The 15,173-nt window shown below is 34.0% G+C and overlaps 1 protein-coding gene across 2 annotated transcripts in view; it reads left to right on the top strand.

Moving 5' to 3' along the window:
• LOC132950545 (prestin-like) overlaps positions 1-15,173 on the top strand; it is a 107,084-nt gene that overhangs the window by 18,542 nt on the left and 73,369 nt on the right. Inside the window, exon 1 of one of the 2 annotated variants that reach the window (XM_061022056.1) lies at positions 6,561-6,581. The exons of the other annotated variant lie outside the window; for it this stretch is intronic. The gene's annotated coding sequence lies outside the window, so the exon portion shown is untranslated. Of the gene's footprint in view, positions 1-6,560; positions 6,582-15,173 lie in introns of those variants that run through there. 2 annotated transcript variants of the gene reach the window in all.

The following is a 15,173-nucleotide window of genomic DNA, read 5'->3' as shown; positions in this document are numbered from 1 at the left end:
TTTTTGTTCCTTTGCTCGCACAGTCCGCAGGGTGTCCCTAGTTGACCTATGTCGGCCGCGACCCAAAGTAAAATTTATTTCGCGTGCAACGATCGCACCGGCAGCAGCAGCAGCAGCAGCAGCAGCAGCAGCAGCAGCTGTTCAGACGCGTTCGTGTTTTTCAAATGGTGAAAAAAAATATTTCACTCCGCTCGGCGATGTACACGCCGCCGCAGTACTTAAGATAATAATGTGTCGGGGAGGACTCGGGAGGCGGGCTATTTTAAAATATGTTATACAAAGTGTATAAAATGGATTCGTTTCCCAGCTCCCTGGGGAACGCAGTTACCGATGACAACGCGAATGACACACGTGTGCAACATAAAACGTCGTTTTAACGAGTAGTGTTCCAAATGGGCCGTGTTTATGTGTAGTAACCTCGTGGCGAATAAGCGTCTAAATACAATATTGTAATAACGACGAATTGGATTCGTATTCGGGGTTATGTTTCCCCCGTGATTTTTTTTTAGAAATTTACATTACCTATTCGTTTATATCAACATAATAACCATATATACCCATATGAAAAGTACCTGTTTATTGAAATATTGACATGTAAACTATAATTACATAATTTTTTTAGTCGATTGGACTAAATCATCGATTGGCTGCAGAACTGCACACCTTATACTGTCAAAAATATTATGTTAGGTACATATTATTACTATGACAATAGTTCTCTATAAGTTATAATCAGTCGAACCAATCATATCAAGACTATACCTTAATCGGACTATGAATAATATTCAAATTCTTGTATTGGATAATTAATTATTGCAAACATTTTGGTTGTCTAAGCCATTCAAAGATGGCTACAACTATATGAGCAGCATTGCTGCAGTATTTTAGTTATGGTGCCAACACGGCAAACAATTTTCTAATGTCACCTGTACTATCTAGTATATAACTGTGATTTATGACCTGTAATAATGGTGAATGACTGATCTACCTACACGGTCTGTGATACAGTGAAAAAGGAAAATAATAGTGGGAAAGTATATGTGGCAGGCATCACATTTATTTTATTTAATTCAATATTCAAAATAGGTAGATTACGAATAAAGAGAGTGAAAAAATATCTCAAATTAAATCTAAATATGAGAAATTAAATGCTAAATGGTTCATTTTTATGTTATGTTATACATATATATTTATATGCGTCCAATTAAAGAGGATTCATTTACCGTATTTTTATTTATAATTATGCGGTTTCAGTGGTAATTAGCGCCAATTATCATTCCGACAATTTCACAGACGTTATACTATAAAAGTGTGAATTTCAAACACTACTCATAATAATTATATTATACATTATAACAGGCTATAATATAATATAGACTATGGTGTTTTAGTTAAAATATAAATCGACACTGAATAATGAGTAGCAGCATATCCCTGTAGCTGTCCGTCGTCTGTGGACATTATATTAATTTACATTTTACGATTGATCCATACAAATGACAGAATATTATACAACTATTGTTAGTATTCTCGTCGATCACCAATCATGGTATATGGTACACGTTGGTCAATAAAGATTAAACAAATAATCAAATACAAAATATTTGCCATGCTGATTTTCTGCAGACGACTGTTGGTGAATATAATATTTGTATAGGCAAATGCACATCAAATAATGAGCGAATGTAAAAAATAAAAATATAATTTTAGGTTTGTCTGCGCTAATGCTGTACACATGCCGAAAAAAACGAAATATTGGAATACCTATAGTTACTTATTTTTGTTCGTGTTTTTATCCCATTGTACTCAAGCCCGGATTAAGAGGAGGTTCAGAAGGGGCAAGGTCCAGAGGCCCATTGATGTTGAGGGCCCATTTTTATCCCCAAAATATTAATTTTTTAATGCGTTCAAAACAGTTTTCAAAAAATTAAAATCATTTTAGTAGGTAGTAATATTGTACTTTTTATTTGAAGTTAAATTTAAAAGGGGGCCCACTAAGTGTATGGTGCCCCGGGGCCCAATTAATCCTTAATCCGGGCTTGATTGTACTATAATATTATGGTGGTATAATATTATCACTGACTGCAGTGTGTAGTAATTGGTATTCAAATACATTATCTCACGTTGCCGAAAACCACGAAAAACTTAACGAAAAATGCATGTTTATTATATTATTACACAATAATGTACATAACATCTAAATTATTTTGAAACAGTAGCGTGTGTTGTAGTGGTAAAACGATTAAATGCACTCGGTGTAAATAACGATGTATATAATTTGAAGCTATAAGTTCGCGTCTTTCTATATTATTCTCGCGTACCTATATATAAATCGTTTCGATTCCGAATATCGTGTAAATCCATCGGTCCGTGGAGGAAAATAATACATTTTAACCGGACGGTGTGCGAGCCCGGTGTGTGTATATAATTACAAGCAATAATAATTATGCGTATAACATTATACCGAGTAGAACGAGTATAACATATATTTTGTGTGTAAACTCGATATTATTAAAAAAAATAATGAAAAAACATGTCGAGAGGGAATTTAATATCGCGAATTAATCGTAATTAATTTTTAGTACTTCTATACCATAATACTACTCCTCCTCGTACCGGCGTAATTCTAGTTTATAACAGAATTTTAATAGCCATATTATGTTATATTATATTATTATTATTACTCTAAGTAGCGACGTTCGACGTTTATATAATATAATTGACGTTAATTAGATTAAATTAAATCCTGAGGGAATTCACGAGAAACCCGAAATTCAGCGCGTTCTCATCGACCTACAGGCCACAGCGCACTAAAATCCTGTCGCGTTTTTTTACACCGGAATTAGGAAAACAATTACAAGCAAATTCAACGGTAAAAATACAAGGATTTATCACTACCATCTAACATGGTTGTTATACGAAATAATAATGTACAAGTACACGGAGGAAGTCTTCCGCGTAGATAGGTATATTGTATATACGAGCGTTGTAGTACCAGATACTATTAGTACCTACACCGGAAGTATAGTCGGTCGATAGTTTGACATTATTATAATATTATGCATTTACGTTCAAATTGAAAAATAATCGTTTTAAAATCGAACAATAATTAAAATAATAAATTAATAGATAATAAAATAATATCATAAGTGGTAGTTGGAAATGCGTTATGGAATTATAAGACTAAGCTGATTTGACAGATAATAATTAAAATCAACCACTTTTATAAAAAATATTATTTTGTTTTACAGTAATAACTGACGTTTCCAAATTTTCATTATTGCGATGTCCCCGATTCATATTTCAGGTAGATATAACTCACGCATGGTCTCATCCGAGCGCATGCATGCATGGGTCGCGAGGCTTAAAATATTGTCAAATGTCAATATTGGTTGGACGCAAAATACTTCCGAAACAAAAAAATCACACTCGACGTCCTTGAGTTCGATTTACAATATCTGCACAGTATAATATTATTATATTTGTCGCGAATCGTAGGTTACATAATATATTTAATATCTGTATAATATGCACATGTATACGCCTACGTAGCGCTGCAAACGATTAGGTACAATGTATAATATTATTATAATATATTTCACATTATGTGTACACCGGCACAGTGCTGGGTTGTACGTGATATTATGTACATCGTCCGCGCCCGGCGGATTCTAGTGTTGATCCATATGCGTGTGCAGACTGGGTGTACTTACGCATTATTCGAACCTTAATCCGAGCAGACCGCGCGTGCTTGTGGAATTAGCGATTTACTAAACATTCAAACGATCGTCGATTTATATAATAATAATAATATTATATTCATCATAATGCTAATTAATCTGTGGTGGGAAACTGCAGGGTATCGTCGGTAAAGTTTGGCGACGAGGACACGGCCATGATCTGCGCACGGATGAACGCGAGCGGAGTTATTGATACATTTATATTTTATAGAAGGGGTGAAACTATTTTTTATCAGCTTTATTATTCACGCGAATAAAATGTGATTTCTGTGAAGTTGACCGCCATAATTTTAAGTTTTAAGTTTTCACAATGATTAGTAGGTAACTTGTTCACACCCATATCGTGTTTAAAAGAATTTAAATTAACCGAAGGGAGGCTAATTTTTTTTTATTGGAAGAATTGGCCTCCCGAGCCCTCCTTATCTGTAGTACTGCCAATGACGGAATATACTGCTACAGAGTGTAGCTTAAGTGATTTTAATAGAAGTCCACGTGACCACGTCCAATAATATAATAACATGTTGTACGGTATGGTATCGCGTGAGTCAGCTGCGAACGGTTCCGATTTACAAGCACCTGTATCATAATATTCACACCCTGCAATCGTTGATAACGTCGAAAGTTGAAAATTGGTCGATTTCATTAAAAATCGTGTCGTACCAACAGGCATTATCGAGTTAACCGAAGATAATATTCCGTATGATTTCACGCGATATGTGTGGTCAACCGCGGTACGCTATCGTCATCTTAAAGACGTGTGTCTTAATAAATTATAATGTAGAAAAATATGAATCATTTTCAACGAATTGTTTAAAATACAATATATTTTATACGCCTATTATTGTATTTGTGAATCAGATGCACGCAGGCAATCGTCTAATTTTTTAAGCATTCAAAAATTTCGACTAAATCATTTGAAAACCTGTGTATTTACTTATTTATTTTATTTTTAATTTCTCCGAGTTGCGCCAAAAATTTGAATAAAAGCGTTGAATTCAAATTTAAATAGTATATAGAAATTATACTCAAAGTATCTGGACTTCAGATTTCGGGATATTTTCGGATGGTCACGGTTTTCAAAATAAATGTGTAGAATCACCTGCAGGAATTTAGTATACTCATATACCGGCTATGTATTTAAAATATTTCGATCCCTTCTGATCCTTTACTCGCGTGTCAGCTTAGGTTTACTGCAGTATATTAATAATTAATATCGTAATTCGTAAAATTCATCGTGGACGCAACTCACGTGATTCGGTTTTGCGACACCAAAATTACGTGTTTACGTTGTATAAACATGTTAACAGAAATATTTAGGTGGAAGGTTGAGTAGGTATCAATATTATTCTACCGCGTGTGCACGAAATATTGTTGAACTAGATCCAACCACACGAAAACGTGGTTTATCATGTGGTAAGTACGTACCTATATAAACACTCTAGTATACCGAAAGCTTATCACGGATACTTATCACAGCAAAGGGTTTTTATGCACGTGCACGCGAGCGTATGTAGTGGAAACAATTGCAGGTTAGGTATTAAACTTATGAGTGTGGCACTGTATACGAATCGGTTGGCCAACACAACGACTGATACCATTATTGTTAATTGCAATCATATAAAGTTGCATCTCTTTTCACTCTTGTTTAAAATAGTATAACGTTAGTTCCTTTATCGATCATAAGCTTCTGTGAGATCCGCATCGTTTCTCTCTCCGTTACGTTGGCCAAAAAAATATAGTGTTTTGTGAAGATAGGAATCCGTGTGTTTTATCTCAATGAGTGGAAACCGACCTTTTTGATATGTCCATGAGCTGGTAACCACGTTGTTTATATTTTCCGGAGGTCAGGCCCTAAATAAAAACAATGGCTACCGTTCGATGTTTTCTCCACGTCCACCGCGCCATCCGATTCCCGACGATTAGAGGTACTTTGACTAACCGACCAGTGGCATTTCTCCGGCTGTCCTTTAGTAGTTCCGGCCCTGCAACCACTAAGTACCACAGTAGCGGATTCAGGTGCAGTTAAATGGAGGAGGTGTGGATTAAAATTTATTTATATGATATATTAGTAATATATTATACCTATTTATAAAGGATTTGTATTATGTGATGTTTTATTGTCAGCAAACATGTTTAGCTATTATAATATTATAAATAAAAAAAATTTAATAAATTTGCAACCATACCGTCCATACCCATAAACATCTATAATAGTCTATAAAATATTAGAACCACGTAAAAGTAAATACGGCCCAGGGGCTACAGCCTTGCTGTAATTTTGTTCGTTATTTTTTTTTTCAATCTCGTTATCACGCGCACTGATAATGATTTAACGATGAACTGAATAACACAGAGATCTTGTTCATTGGATTCACTTTTTCTTTGTTGAATTTGTTTTTCCTGGTAAACTATATTATATTATGTAACTTCTACGTTAATTCTATTGTGAAAAAAAATACTCGTTTATAAGGACTGTCGATGAGTGGGGTCGATGAGTGGTGGTCCGGTGGTGAAAAAACAGCACCCGAGCACAACAAATCTGAATACGTCTTTGCACACATAATAATATATTGTATACATACGAATTTGGTCGTCGTCTACCTACCATGAACCTCCCGTGCGGTAACAATACGCCCCGCATAATACATTGATCCCTTTTCCGACACCCCACAAAGAGAGCGGCAGTGTGATTACGACGACCGAACAGTCAACTGCACGTGGTCCATATTACTGGAGGAGAGGCGGATTCAACACCAAACATATTATATCAGCACACGTCGCAATATCATAGCGCGGGCGGCCGGTTCGGAGACGTTTCAGCTATTTTTCTATTATAGCCGGGTAATATACAAAACTATATGCATATACCTACATAATACTACAATCAGTGCTGAAACTATAGATATTTATCGGCGGGGGCGCAAGTGTACATTACAATATTTAGTGCGGCCCGGTCAAAATTCAATTTTTAAGTAATATCAGTTGGGTTAAAAAAATCACAGTTGGACGTGGTAAAAAATGCGTAGGTAGATTAAATCGTAATATATATAATTTAAAATCAAACCGATCCGGTGTACGACTGAATTGTACCCCCTTGCACCACCGGTAGTCGTTTTTGCTGATTATAATCATTGTTTAGTATTAATATAGTCCACACGCAGAACACACGAACGCGTTTTGTTTCGATTGCGACAGCCTACCTATTATAATTTTGTGTTTCTCATTATTATCCGCACACACACACACATATAATAAAAAATTCACTTTAGAAGAATCCTTGTCCGGAGAACTGCTGTATACGAAAATGTACAATTTATATATAATATAATATTATGATGTACTCAACAATATTGTATAATACTATTATAGCCGAGCATGCAATAATGATACAAATTATATAGGGTACCTCCTATACGTTATAAATACACACTGCGACACGTACAACTACTATATACTATATAGTATTTGTACATCGACACGAGACAATCGTTATCTCGCCGTATAGTTGTCAGTAGTTGTATATAGTGAGAGAAAAGCAAATTATTATTCATATACAGCGAATGAGATAGTATATTATATTTTATATTCTAACGATTCAGCATCGAACCGTCACGGTGAATGTGTACGTGGTATGAAAACTATCACATCGTTAATGTCTTTACTGCGGGTACAAACCACAAAATATACTTAATAATTGTATTTAAAAAAATATATATTATAAACATCTTGTTTGAAACATTATATAAGGGTACCTTTTAATATTACTTTCGCGTGAATGACATAAACAATTGCTATTTGCTGTACGATGTAAATGCAAGATTGTATTTGTTTAGGCTATAATATATTTATAATGATATTATTATAACGATTCAAACGCCAAGAAATACGGTTTAGACTAAAATTAATAGGGAAATTTGTTTTAGTTTGTGTGTTACAAAACCATAACAATTTTTGGATTATTTAACTTTGAAAGTTTGGACGTAGGATTTTTTGAAAAAGATTAAATCGTATGGTAACATCCACTCGTCATAATATTATGAAGTATATATTCATTTGACTTTTGACTAGGTACCTAATCATAACTTATCGGTTCTATATGTTGTTGTTTTTATTTCGTATTAAAATAATATAATATACTTCAAGTTACGTATTATGTATATGCACGTGTATGTAAAGTGGCGCCAGTATATTAATATGATTTTATTGTGTCCATAATAACGATATAATGATATAAAATCATTGTGAGATGAGGTCTTTTGATTGCTAGCGTGATGAAATGCGATTACAATAACACGACCTTTTTTATGTGTAAACAGCGTCCAGGTAAAATACGGGTCGAGCATTGTAAGTGAATACTAAGTCGTGAGCGTACCTATAAAATATGTATAGGGCGTGGGTGTTGTAAGTGCGAAACTGCAGAGGATAAAACACAGGTAGATTTTCGTACGGTCGACGGTACTTATAATATATAGTAAATCTCCATACACTCAGGTATATACCGTAAGTAAACCATGTATAATATTATACATTATTATTGTATCCATAACGCATTTTATACGAAAAAATATATTTATTTTGGGCGTTGATAGGTATAACGAGGTAAAGCACGTTTGGACCATTCGATGGATATTTAAAACTTAATATATTAAGACTTGAACATTTTAGATGTTTTTGTCAGTTGAGCACAATTTTCCATTTTTCATCCATATATGCCTATAATGGTATACTGTGCGGTATAGCCAAAAAGTGAATAGATATGTAACTCTAAAACAACAATAACAATACACCAACATTTTAAAACATTTTACAATCACAATTTTACAACGCCACCACTGTTTGACAGTCCTAGGCCCTTGAGAAATGTAATGGCAAAATGCTGTTTGTATTAAAATATTAGAAATTGGTTCCAACAGGTTCATACGTTCACATACGCTTTATATCAACATGCGCAATATTTTGGTCTAAACTGGTAATTATTTTTTTTTATAAGATTAGTTAATAGTTTCAACGAGATCTCCTCATTAGATTGTTGATATTATTATGCTGCACATCTTTCGCATAATCAATACTTGAAATTCATTTGTTGATGACTTATATTATCATCAATAATGACGTCTATACCGCTATTTAGGATTTACACCCGATCGCAGAAAGTAGATATAAAATTCAATGATGTCATGAAAAAATTATATGATACAAATTATGATATTCAGCTGTATACATATTATATTATAAAATACATTGCTTCGTCGATTGTTTCTATAAATTTGTTATATAATAAAAGCGTCTACATCTAATGTAAGTCAACATTTTCTTACTTTAAAATGTATTTATTTAAAAGTAAGAAAAAAAAAATGGATAATTGATTGTTTTGTATTTTATGAATCACTCCGTGTAGGCTTTAGTCGTCTGAAGATTACTATAAACTATTTTAAACAACTCCAATATATAATAACGTGTAATTTGTAAATAGTAAATGCCTACCATTAAAATCGTAATTAAATTTTGAACGTTTTTAAGCCGTTTGATTACTCCTGTCTCCGCTGGCTTATTAAATCTATTACTATTATATCCACATTTTTTTTATTGCAAATTAAATAAATTCGTGAATAAGTTTTATTTCATTAAATTTCTATACATACAGCTTCTTGACGGAATTCTGTTTACTTACTCTTTTATAATATTTAACGAATTTCGTTGATTGTTCGGATGGTAATAATTAATCACTAAATTTATGACGCTTTCGAATCGTGTATCGAGCGAGCACGCGGAGTATAGCGCAGCCGGTTTTCCTTGTGTTTCGTGTGCGTTTCCAACAGCTTTAATGTTTCCGCAGCTGTCTCACGTTTGGTTATATTTATTTAAAAAACATGACGTCTTGCGCTCAATCCTACAGCAACAACTTACTATTATCGCGCACCAGTGTACGGCCTCTTTACGGATTTTTATTTTCAATAACAGTATCGACGACGATGATGGCCATGGAATTGCGTAATATTTAAAATCAAAACTTAACATCCATTCGAATTCTTAACGCAATCAGTCCGTCAATGTCATAATAATATGTTTGTCCGACCACTATTTTGTTCGTTGCAAACCTAATCTAATATTTCGGAATTAATCTCCAAACAAACAAGTATAGCGAATAAAGTATTTTTGTCGACCGATAGTTTCTAATTTTTTAAATACTTGTCGACATTCCAAATGTATATGATAATTTATAATTATGTATACGCCAGCTACAGTATGGACTCGAACTTTGATTCAGGTTTCTCCAGTCAGCCAGGGTTTTCTGATAACTTCAAATTTCTGAAACAAAAAATAAAATAAGTGATTGGAGCACATACACTTGTAATCAATTTATTGGTTTTATTTATAAATATCCTTATTAAAATGCAAAATTTAAGATGAGAAAAAAGTGTTGTTCTTCGATGCATCTCTGTGTACTCTCCAATCTATGTTGCATTTCAAAAACAATATATAGAAACACACATTATACATTTATCATATATGATATTAAAATCATTATTAAAATTACGAAGTAATAGGTACCTTGTAACTGGGAATCAGCATATTAATGGGCGTAACTATAGGCAATAGCTCGAGGAGGTGGGATGTGGTTAAGCCATCTAAAAGTTTTCATAATATGTCCATCAAATATAAATTGGATATAATATAACTAATAAGTCATTAAAGTAAAAATTGTTTTCCTCGCTTATGGCAATTGCCAATTTATAACATTTATATATTATAACCTTTATGTAACAACTGATAAGTATACGGATGATTGAAGTATTTTTTATTATCAGTTATCATATTTTTATCGAAACATAAATCGGAAAATATAATATATGTTTAATAGTTCTTCCCGTTCTATTTAGTTCAAGAAATGATGACTTCTGGGACATTAGTATCTACTCGAGTATAAAATTTAAGGTGTTTTAATAATATATAGTACATTATATTATAAACTGTAACATAATATAGATGCTACAATATATATTTAGGTATTTTTAAATTTTCCTTTACACTTTTCCAGGCTTAGGACTGCAATTGTAGAATTTTTTAGTGGCGTGTGTTAGCAAGATTTTTATTGAGAAGCAATCTGTCCACCTATAAACCTATATAGGGCCTATATAATATAGCATAGACTATAATTTATTATATTTACATTTCCATCATTAAATAATAGAAAATCTTAATCACTATAGGTATAATAAGTCCCCTTAATTTAAGATTCAATGAATTTTCAAGTGATTTTTGTCGTATATCGATATACGATTTAAAATTGTCTTTACTGACTATAGAATTTTGGTAACTAAATCTAATCTCTGATATACTATTGGAGTAGACTCTCCTCGGTAAAACTGAACGGAGGAAGATGTTGAACCTTCAATTTTGTGAACATATTAATATATGAAAATTTAAAAATCAGCCATGCAATTCTATTGCACCCAATAAAAAATTGGCACACAATTCGACCCGAATTTGAGTTTTGTCATGCAATTTGGATGCAGCCATCCAATAATAATAATAATAATAAACTTTTAAACTCACCAGTACATATAGGTATATAAAACTGCTAAAACATTTTTATAATTTATATATATATTACATATATTATATAGCATCTAATATATTATTAATTATTATGTATAACACTTAAATTTGATACTTGCATGCAGTTACCTACATCGAAATAAATTTATTGCAAACGGCCCGAAAAAGGTGAAGTCACCAGTTCAAGGTACCAAACTGCTAGAACTTGCTAGAGTGTCTTAAACTATCCACTTATAAATACATAAGATGGGTAGATGATAATATTTCACACAATTGAAGAAAGAAAGGTCACGAAGCCAACATAAAATTTGTCCTAGTTGCCATTAAATTGTTTGATAATATTATAATCGGTTAGCCGTTAGATATGTATTTTAGTTTAAAACTACAAATACTTTTCACTCGCATCATCCTAAATATATTATGTATACGTATGTGACACCTTTTCCCGGCCTGTCTCTCTGCACAGGACGTGATGTCTTGCCGCTTGAAAACGTTTAAATGACTTCATGGCGTTCCATGAACAAATTCTTCACAGTAGATTAATTATTTTATTCGTTAAGAATTGTTTAACATTTTCAAGTTCATTACAACTGTAGAAAATCGTTTTCCACTCACCGAACAACGCGTTACGATGACAGGTTCGACGAATTTCCCCATCGATCACACGCGAAAAAAATGAAAATTGAGTTACACTCCAAGATAGGTAGGTATATATAGTGATGTCGTTATAAGACCCATCATTCCGTCGACTCCACGGCGTAAAAACCTTCAGCGCAGAAAAGCGTAGTTCGAGACGATATTTCGCGTTTAAAATTTCATTTCGCGCTTACGGTGACGTTCTGAGAATTTATATCTGTCGTATAACGAATGGGATGTCTGCCTCGTGGCGCGGCAGCAGGGAGGGACAGGCGAATAGAACGTTTTTTCTCGTTGTGTATGTGTGTGCCCTTCACGCGATTACCCGAAACAATGAAATAGCTTCAGCAGTTGTATGGTAGGACAAGAATATTATATTATTATGTTCCACTCGGATAAATCATTTCGTTTTCCGCCTCGTACTCTTCGTTTTCCCGTCCGAACAAACATCCATCTAGACGCGCCTGTAGTTGTAGTTCTAACCGAAAGACCGCACACGGTTATTTTTTTTACACCGTACCTGCCTATATATTATATATATCATTACCTGCCTACTTCGGTCTTCGATGACGGCCGCAGTTCCGCCGCGTAAATACTATATACGGATTTCATCGAACGTCGTCGTCTTCGAGCCATTCGATTATGTGCGTTCTCCGAGAGAAATATATATTTCATTTTACTCTCGCTCCAATACTCAGCTGTACCTGAATGGGGAAAGAGAACACCTATATACAGCATATAAACTGCATATTATCGATCGTAGTTGAACGCCGTCGATCGCGTCTGTTTCCGTTTATTGTTTACCGACCGCGAGCGCCGCACCATAAATGAATCGCACCGTTTCCACGCACACGGCGCATACGCTGCGACATGTTATTATACGTGTACACAGGCATTAGGCACAATGAGTGTAGTTCATAATGTCATGTTCAGTTAAAGTAAAACATTTTTAAAAATCGAGTTTCCACCGCACATTAATTATCTTTGAAATACCACTATTTCTAAACCAACTATGACACAATATCAGCAGCGCGTTGAAAAAAGCTATATTTACGCCGAATTAGATATCGAAATATTTTTTACCATATTTTCATATTTTCGGTAACATAAATTAAGTTTTCATTTCCTATAAAATTCTAAAAAAAATTACTTAGGAACAGAGGCGTAATTTTCGAGATCCAATAGGGAGTATATTTGCATCCCATATATAGATTCTCTTTATATTTCACACATAATACTTTGTTAATGAAGTTATTTTTTATGATAAAACGGATTGTTTTTGAATTTAATTTCTTCTATAGATATATTATTATTGAATTATTATTAGTATTGAACATTTTAAGCACTTCAAGACTATAACCATCCTAAATTATCTCCTAAATTTTCTTTTACTTAATTATTTTTAGTTGAAAACAATATTAAAAATTTTTTGGCGTACCTACTTGTTTTAATTGGTGTTAGAGAAAAAACGATTAATTATTGAAGTGTCGTAATGTGTTATAGAAACATTTTTAATTCTGAATGACTGAATGTACCTACTTATATGGCTATAACGACTCTGATTAAGGTAATATATTTGCATTTCACGCAAAGATCTGAAATGCCGCCCCTGTTTAAAGTCTTGCACAATATATTGCACCCAATACTGCAGCAATACTTGTGGTTAGTCGCTTTAACAATACCTATATGCATTTCTCAAATGGTGAGAGGGTGTGCAGGGGGATGTTGCGCCTTAATTATTATTTTTCTTTTGATTTGCGTACCAGCCACCCCAACTATTTTATTTGACCGGGACGGAAGGACGCAACGGCACAATCTAATGCCCTAATTAATTTTTCATCAAATGTGGATTTAAATTGTTGTCAATAAATTTGTTGAAAAATTTAAATAGATTTAATAATTGTTTTAAAATTTTTAGATCAGTTTATTTTATAACACGTGTGTAGACATTATTGTTCGGCTATTCTATATAGACACGGTTCCCACGCGATAGGCACGTCGTTGCGGCGACCCACTCCGTCTGTTCAACGACCCTTCTCTCTAGCCGAATACAATAATAACTTTGTTATTATATTATGTTTATTGAAATTTTAATAAATAATAATATATTGAATAATGGTGTTGATAGTTATTTTATTTTTTATCTGGTTTAATTAACAAAATGGAAATTTTATATTTATGTTAAAATATATTTTTTTAAGTTAAATGCAAGACACGAATTATATGTTTAATTTAAATAATAAATATATAAAGCCGGGTCTGTGTTCAATAACTTTGCATTCGGAATGCAGTTTTTAAATCGTCGGATCGAGCTCGTCTACTAAATTTTTTCCCGATTCGAGTGCACTGCAGCCTATGTGTCTAAACGCTGCATCACTCGCGTGTTCCGAATCGGTTTGCCAGAGACTCCATTCACTATATCCTCCTCCGTGGCAGTGTTGATGTATCGCGGACGTCACGAATTTGCTCTTAAACGAATGACGGCGGCGGCGGCGGCGGATTATGTGGACGACGTTTCGAGATCGCGTCTCGTCGTGCGAATATTTCGGCTCGCGACACATTCGGCGCACACCGCTCGACGAAATACGCATTAGCACCGGAAAGATATTGTTATATTATACGGACAGAGGTCGTGTAATTCATCACCTATTGTACGAACGCACACCACGCACACGGGCACATATTGTTATAGTATAATGTAGGTGGTATGTATCGTGTATAAAATATAAAACGGAGCTGAATACGCGCTGTGAAAACGTACCGCCGCCGGTCGGCGGGCATCACGCGTCGAAATTCTTTGGCGTATAGGTACTACGCTCCGTTATATACAACATATTATTACTATATATATATATATATATACCTAATAACGCGCGTGTGTGCGGTTGGCAAAATTTTTCGATTCCCAGACTAAATTTAAAATATTTTTTTTGTTTTTTTTTTTTTTGCGAGCGCGGCGACAGCCGGTATAATATTTTTCTTTTACGCGTCGCCGACGTTCCGACTGCGCATAATAATGATAATAATAATAATAATAACATTATACTAACGCACCGCGACGGAATCCCACGAGCATATTATTATTATTATTATTACGATGGTCATCGCTGCCGGTCGTCGTCGTCAGTTTGTTGTCCCCGCGATTGCTGTTGGTCGGTGGTCGTCGTCGTCCTCCCTTCCTCCTCTTACCGCAAGAGAGACGATATTTTCCTCCCGTCGTCACCGCACAACATTATG

This window comes from Metopolophium dirhodum, chromosome 8, assembly GCF_019925205.1.
Source record: "Metopolophium dirhodum isolate CAU chromosome 8, ASM1992520v1, whole genome shotgun sequence".
In the NCBI taxonomy this organism is placed as follows: domain Eukaryota; kingdom Metazoa; phylum Arthropoda; class Insecta; order Hemiptera; family Aphididae; genus Metopolophium; species Metopolophium dirhodum.
The sequence above is the reverse complement of the archived record's forward strand: the minus strand, read 5'-3'. Positions and strand labels throughout refer to the sequence as shown.